Consider the following 7,873-nt stretch of genomic DNA (forward strand, 5'->3'; position numbering starts at 1 on the left):
AGGAAGCGCTGTGCAGGTGAATTCAGCTCAGAACCGACTGTGGAAGCATTGGAAGTAGGGTAGAAAGGGCGCTCAGAACCTTTTGCCTGCTGTAGCCAACTGTAATTAATCGTTATTTAAACTTCTCGGTCGTCGGTGAAGTTCGTTCTACGTGTGAGTAGTCCCAACATGCATTTCCCCTGCCCCCCCTCGTTCCTCAGGCAAAACCTTTCAGCTTACACAATTAAAAAGGGTTCAGTATAGAGTTGTGCACACTTTTGATTATTTTTGCTGGTTTTGATAAAAATGGCAGGCTTAAACATTGGTTTGGCGTCCTGACAACATGATGAAGACACTGTCTTTGTAACTTTAACCTGCTCGTCTTCTGCCAGTTTGACCTGGCTCTGCCCAGAGGGTGACTGGAAAATGAACTCCCCGCAGCCGCTGAAAACTAAAAGCACATTAAGGAAACGCCAAAAAGCAGCCAGGATAAGGCTACTCAAGCCCGGTTTGGTAGGCTGGGGTTTTTTCTTTTCCTGTATTCCTCTGCAGTTCACCTATTCCCCCAGGTAAACAGAAAAATAATGTGGCTATAATATTGACGTGTTGGGAGACAGAGAGTAGTGCCAAAATAAAAAAGCAATTGGTCATCGAGTGTTTGATGTGGTGCTGCAGACCCCTCCCTTGCTAAAGGGAAGCTGTACACAGATTCCATGCTCAGGCTGCTCAGAGGGTTTACGAACTCATTTGCTATCCTATGCAGCATGAAGCTGAGTTTCATGGGGTTATTGCAAGCCTGGATGCCATAGATCTGCTGACCTGAAGGATTTTTCACAAAAATCATGATTTCAAGACCTCAGAGAAAAACGAACCTGCTGTTTCTTTTCCTAGCCTGTCTCTAGGGGTGATCAGGGCTCCTGCCAGCAGAACGTGTCTGTAGGGGAGGGCATGGGCTCCTCAGCTGCAGCTGGCCCTTATTTGCTTGGTTAATGCAGGTGCTGAACGTCGGGCATCCTAAGTTCTCTTTATGCGTTCAAAGAATTTTCTACCGTGCAAAGAGAAGGAGGACTAAAGCTGGGAGAAAGGGAAGGCAGCTGGTCCTGTAAAAAAGTTGAAGAGCTCTCTTCCCCTTTCAACAGGAAAAGTTGATTTGTTAATGCTGTGGAAAGGATTTTCTTCCAGTAAGCAGAAGCTGGGTTTCGGCGGGGAGCCTGAATGGCCATAGGATTTGTTAGCTGGCCACTGAGAGCTGCCGGCAGTTCACATGTTGGAGGCAACTCGCACGTGTATGTGAAATACGGATCTTGAGCTCAAGACAAAATGAAGCGGTAGCAACTCCTGGCCTAGTGCTGAGAAGTGCAACATAATTTAACCAAAATATTGAAAGAAGAATCTCCTTTACAGGCTGTAGAAACAGGGTCTGGGAGTTATACAGGTGTTCTGAGAAACAGGAAATTAGTATGTGCTCGTTAAGATCAGGTGTGGGGGTGGCTCAGGGACCTTTCCAGAGGCTTCTCGGTCTGTGAAGTGGTACTTGGTGTGGCTAGGTCTTCAGAATAGTCTCTCTTAAACTGGAGAAGCTTGGCTACTGCACTGGGTGTTAAACCAACTGGATGGTAACAGCTCTGGGGTTCTTGAGGCTGGACTGGCTCGGCTGGAGTGAGCGGGCTTACAGGTGACAAGTAAGTGGCCTTCTAATCTTTGGTTGTAATGGGGTGACTCTGGGGGTCCAGTACTCAGCGATGAAAGTAGGAGGTAGAGTTCCCTTGGCATGTATTAGATTTGATGGCCTTTATAGAATGGACATCTATGGGAAATGAGCTGGACCAGAAGTAAATCACCAGAAAACTTCCCCCTCCCCCCCTGCCCACCTTCATGCTATCTCTGAGGGTAGAATTAAAAAAAAGGATGCGGTTAATGGAATCAGAGGTGGCCTTGTGTTTCAGCCTGGGCAAGTGTGGTGGTGGCTGGGTCCCTGCCATTTCTGTGGGTTTTGTGTTCCGAATGGGAGGGAGGCTTTCTGGGTGAGGTCATTCAGGACAAAATCAGGGCCTTTTCAAAATCAGCTCTTGGAAATTGGTGGGTTTGCAGGCTGCTAACTAAGCAGCATGGCTCGGAGCTCCCAAAAATATTTTGCTGAGGTGTAATCCCAAAGACAGTGTTGATGGACTAGGCCTAGGCATTCATGTCCCAGCCGTTTAGAAGTTCTAGGCCTATTAAATACCTATTTGATGTTTACGCAAGCGTCTGCGGCATATGCATTGACAGAAGAACTTAACTGTATGTGGAACAGGAATGTTGACACTGGAGTCCCAGTAGCTGAGACAAGAGGTCATCTTCTCCCTTGTTTGTGAGTCCTCCTTGACTGGAGACCTTTTGTTGAAAGGTTGGAGGATGGCTACAGAATGCCAGAGTGTCAAGGGATGGTCTGGTGTGTTGTGCGTCTGGGGAGGAGCCTAGATTTACGTGAGTGTTGCTGAGGGCTGTTACAGCCCATACAGTGATCTGAGGACCAGTATGTACGGGTGCGTTGGGTGGCCGAGCATCGCTCCTGCGGAGGCGGAGCAGATTCACAGCCCATGGCAGGGCCCGCCTGGGGTCCTGAGGTGTGTCGTGCTGCCCTGTGGATCGTGAGACTTGGCTAGCGGGGCAGTGTTAACGCGCGATGGTCAACCTCCCGTAGGCAATGGGTGGTAGCGTATGTAAATGCTTTTTTGGTCAAGTGCCCTGCAACTCTGGAGTTTTTAATTTTTTTTTTTTTTAAGTGCATATTCTCAACAAAGCTTCAGGGTATGTTTTATTTTCTGGTGTTTGAGAATAAAGAACGTCCTATCCTCTACCTCACCATGAAATATCTGCCGTGAAAACAAAAGCATTCAATAATACAGTTGTTCCTTGTGCATATTTTCATAACACGCCATGGGTATGTGACGGTGCAAACGTGAGCTTGTTTTGAAAAGAAGGAGCTTGAGCTCAGTGTAGAGGGAAGAGTCTCTCTTGTTGGGTGGGGAGGGGAGATCAGTGATTGAATGTGTGAGCTCTTCAAGAAAAGCACCCAGCTTTTTGAAGTGATTAGGAATTGGATGCAAATAATAGGAATCAGCTGCCTATGTGATCACATGCCAGTTCAACCAGCAGAGCCCTAAATCTATTGCCGCAGCCTCCCTAGTTTCCCAGGTTGCAGTGTTGCGCTCCGAGTACAGTTGCGTTTGAGTCTTCCTTTTTTCTGTGCTTTGCTTCTTAATAGCCACTGTGTTGGTAGTAGGGTTTGAAAGAAGAACTAGTTTGCTGGTCAAACTAATTTCCATATTTTTTTTTAGTGGGGAAATGCAGATCCTTGTGAAAGAGGTGAGCTTTTTTTTAGAGGAAAAAACCCCAAAGTGGGGGAGGAGGGAGGAAAATCCTGCTTGGTTTGCAACAAATGCCTATTTTAAATGTCTATGCCTTGAAGGCATTTTTATTTGGAGATACTGCTGAGGTGTTTCAGTAATTTTTTTATCATGGTCCCTATAGGGATTATATTTCGCAGCCACTGTACAGTCCCCATAATGCAATAGGACAGCCCTCTCTTGCTGAATTATTGGTATCGTCTTGCGGTTGTTTCTCTGAACACAAAACGTATCTAAGCCACAATTCCCTCTATGTCACGGGAACTTTTTAAAATAAATGTTTAGTCTCAGGAGTCGTCTTCAGCTGAAGAAGCCTGAATTTTCTGGGTATTTTTATTTTAAAAGCTAAAGCTTTCTACTGGCACTCAAATAAAACAACGCTTTCCAGCCTCTTGCTATTTTTCTGTTGTATTTGAAATCAATTCAGCACATGCAATTCTTGGTTTAGTAATCTCAGTGAATTAATTTTTATTTTTATTAAATAGAAGATAGGGTTGAGATCATGCAAAGATCAGGTACAAATTAGTTATTTTCATGCCCAAGTGAAGACTCTCAAACGATGCAATTTGCAGTCATTTCAACATTATTTACTTGCAAGGCTTATTCAGGGAGTCGGAGATGATTCTCTCTGCTTACCAAGTAAAAAAAGATAGTTAAGTTTTATTCTTGCAGGATAAATTTTGTATAAAATGAAATGTAGAACTCACCTGCTGTTTCTAGAATACTCCTGAAAACTTGTTTTTCTTCCGAGGAAGTTTATTATGACTGGAAAAACCAAACCACCACACATACAAATCTTTATCGCCAGTGGAAAGCAGGTCGTTTCCTCCAGATACAGCTGGTGTCTTTCCAACTTAGACTAGAACGTTCTCCTCCGGTCTGCGGCCGCAGCCGCCTCTAGCGCGGGGCGGTGGGGACGGCACCGTGCAAAGGTGGCACTCGTCGTGCGGCGCCAAAGCCGCGGGCTGCGTGTGCTGCTCTGGGGTCAGCACAGATGCTTTCTGTGGAGTTTGGCTCTGTTAAAGATTACTCAGTCTGAACCGTATCAAGTGCAAGGCTTCTCTTAGGTGTGATTACTGCTGTGGGCATTGCTTCTCTAGGACCTGTCAGTCTGAGTGTTGCTGGCCCGTGCAGCAGGCCTTCGTTTCTCAGGGGGCATTGGGCACGGTCTGTTCTCTAGGGAAATTCACTGCAGGTTTGAACCTGCCAACAGGTTCAGCCACTGGGAGCCCGTTCCCCTCTTGGAGCTGTTAGGTTTTACGGGCACAGCGCTGCTCTTCGGTGCCTCGGGGATAAAAGGTTGTAACGGTGATGCTGGGGCTCTCAGCGGACGGACGGTGTGCGAAACTGAGGCGTGCTCCAGTGCCACGTGGTCACTGATGCAGAGAGGAACGCAGGGTTTAACGTTGTGAAATGTGCCTTCTGGTGGGGAAAATGCGTGTGTGTTTTCAGTGGCACTGGTGAATTAAGGTATGCTGTTCTCATGGATAGCCTGTTGGAGCGATTTCACATACATGAACTTGAGAATGTTAAATATTAATTGTTCTTATCAGCCCTTGGTAAGCAGTCAGCCAGTGCTCTAAGCAGGTAAATGAACAAATGCTTTGGGGCGATTAATGAAACTAAGTGGTTTGTGTAGCAAGATTCGGTTTGTTTCACAATTCTTAAACGCCAGTGGAACATAAAGTCCCATTTTAATTTAGGGTTGGTGTCACATACAGCTGTGACAAGCAAGCCTGGGAAACTGCTGACGTTTGCTGAAGATGATTTCTCCTCACAAGTACTCAGTGACCCGCTAGGAAAGATTCCATCCTAGACTTACTGTGAATAGAGGAGGACTCGTGAGAGGTGTGATGGTAGGTGGCCGTTTTGGCCACAGTGATCAGGAAATGGTAGAGTTTTTGGTGTAATGAGAAAAAAGGTCAGCATTTCAAGTGAGCAAACTTAAGCTACCCAGGCCAGGGAGCTAGTTGGCAACGTCCCCTGAGAAACCGCTTTTGAGAGCGAAGGGGTCAGTGAGTGTTGGTCAGTTGTTAAGAACCACCTGTTTGTGGTTTGGGTTTGTGGTGTGGGTGTGGGTTTTTTGGTTTTGGGGGGTTTTTAAGCACCTTGCACAGGAGCGGGCATTCCCATTGTGTCCAATCCCATTGTGTCCAAAGTCAAGCAAGTGGGGCAGATGACCAGCCTGGCTGAACAGGGACCTCCTCTTGGATGATCTCTGGAAGCTAGGTCAGGCTTTGCAGGAAGATTACAGAGCTGTGGTTTGCCAGCGGTGTTCCTTGGTGCGATCCAGTGCTGTTCAACATTTTTATGAATGATCTGGATGCAGGAGTTGAATGCACCATTAGCAAATTTGCTGATGATACTAAATTGGGAGGTGCTGTTGACTCAAGGGACGAGAGGCCTTGCAGAGGGACCTAGATAGATTGGAGCATTAGGCAATCATCAGTGACTTGAAATCTAACAAGTCCAAGTGTTGGATTCTGCACCTGGGATGGAGTAATGGTGGGCACAAGTGTAAACTGGGAGAGGAGTGCGTGGGGAGCAGCCCTGCGGAAAGGGACCTGGGGGTGCTGGTGGGCAGCAGGCTCAGTAGGAGCCCACAGAGTGCCCTGGCAGCTAGGGGGGGAACCCCCACCCTGGGGGGCATCAAACATGGCGTGAGCAGCCGGTCGAGAGAGGGGGTTGTCCCGCTGGATTCCGCGCTGGGGCGGCCTAACGGCCGCCGGGTTTGTCTCGTTGGGAGAGGAGGAGGCTGAGGGGCGACCTGGGCGCTCTCTGCAGCTTCCCGGGGAGGGGACGGGGAGAGGGGGGTGCTGAGCTCTGCTCCCCGGGATCCAGGAGCCCTGGGAATGGCTCGCAGCTGCCCCAGGGGAGGCTCAGGCTGGGCACGAGGGAGCGTTTCTTTCCCAAGAGGGTGGTCAGGCCCTGGGACGGGCTTCCTGGGGAGGGGGTCGGTGCCCCAAGCCTCCCGGTGCTGAAGAGGCACTTGGACAGTGCCCTGAATGACGTGCCCTGACTTTTGGTCAGCCCTGAAGTGACAGGCAGCTGGAGAAAATGGCAGCGCTCTATCAGCTGGTTGGACTGCGGGCGTTAGCTGCGCAGAGTTATTTGTAATTTTACAGTTAAGAGGGGGAAAAACGCTACTCATGACTTTTCCCAGATCTGTCTCGGACTATGTCACATCCCCCAGTAGCAAAGTGGTCCAGAGAGCAGCACGTCTCCTTTCTGGGACAGATGGCAAGGACTTTCCAACTTGCACGATTTGTTCTTTGAGAAATTCCGAAGCCGGGGGGAGTGCCGTGGGCTGTCCAGGCCTTTTCCTCAGACCCGCCTGCAGCGCTGTAGTTACAGTGATTCCTTGGCAGTAACGGGTTTAGCAGGGCACACGGTGCGGCAGAGGCGCGGGGGAGATGAAGTGCCCGGGACGCTGAGGGACCGGCCCGGGGCGCCTTGTCAGGACCCGGCTGCGCTACAGCGGGGCGTGCAGAGGAGCGTCACCGACTGTTGTGCCTTGGTTGTGGCAGAAGCCGGTGAATGTTCTGGGGAACACCCCAGGGCAGCTCCCCTGGCAGGAGAATTCCTGATGATTTCCATAGGACCTGGATATCACCCGATGTGTACTCTCACAACAGACAGTTACTGTATGATTAAAGGATTTTGCTGAAAAGGGTAACGATGAACGACTTCATCCGTGAGAGGAGCATGGCATACAGGTATCTCTGTCGGGTGGTGTCAACCAGAGGTTCGGGAGAACTGGCTGAGTCGCCTCTGCCCCAAAGAGTGAGGGTTTCTTCAAATACAATTTTCCTGAAACGCATCGCTTGGCAAAGTATTTCAACTCAAGTGGAAGTTTCAAACTTAAGGCTTCTAGTTAATTTGTAACTGCATTGTAATTTAATTCTGAAGCTGGCGTGAATATTGCAGTTTGAATTAAAATAAAAAATGTTGCTTTGTAAGTGTTACTTAAAATTATTTTACTTCTTATTTTATTTGCATGAAGTTTGTGGGGCTTTGGTTTTTTTGGTTTGGTGGTTTTTGTTGGTTGTTTTTTTGTTTTTCCAGTCCAGCTTTCAGATACTCTGGCTGCCAGCATGAGGAGAACAGGAGGACACTGGGCACAAACCAGCGCAGGGCACTATGTATTGCTTATTTGAGTTCTCTGACCCAGCACCTATTGAAGTGTCGCACATTGGAAGTGATAGGTACCAGTCCTTAATTTCTAATAAAAATCAACATTCTCTCTCGTTCTTTAATTCAGCTGTTTTAAGGACAAACTTTTCAATCCAGAGGAGCTTGTGTTCCATGCATGGCCATTTTAACTTCACTTGAGTGGCCTGTTACCACTGCTGGTGTGACAGTTCAGATTTAAAGACCTTTTTCACCTTTTCCTCCTGTCTTGAATGTATGTCATCAACTTATGTCATGGCTGACAGGCTGGAATAAAGTGTAGGGGGGAAAAAAAAAATATGATACTGCGAAAGAGTTGGAATGCTGTTGTATGG

The sequence above is a fragment of the Egretta garzetta genome, unplaced genomic scaffold, assembly GCF_000687185.1.
Source record: "Egretta garzetta isolate BGI_Z169 unplaced genomic scaffold, ASM68718v1 scaffold384, whole genome shotgun sequence".
Classification (NCBI taxonomy): Eukaryota; Metazoa; Chordata; class Aves; order Pelecaniformes; family Ardeidae; genus Egretta; species Egretta garzetta.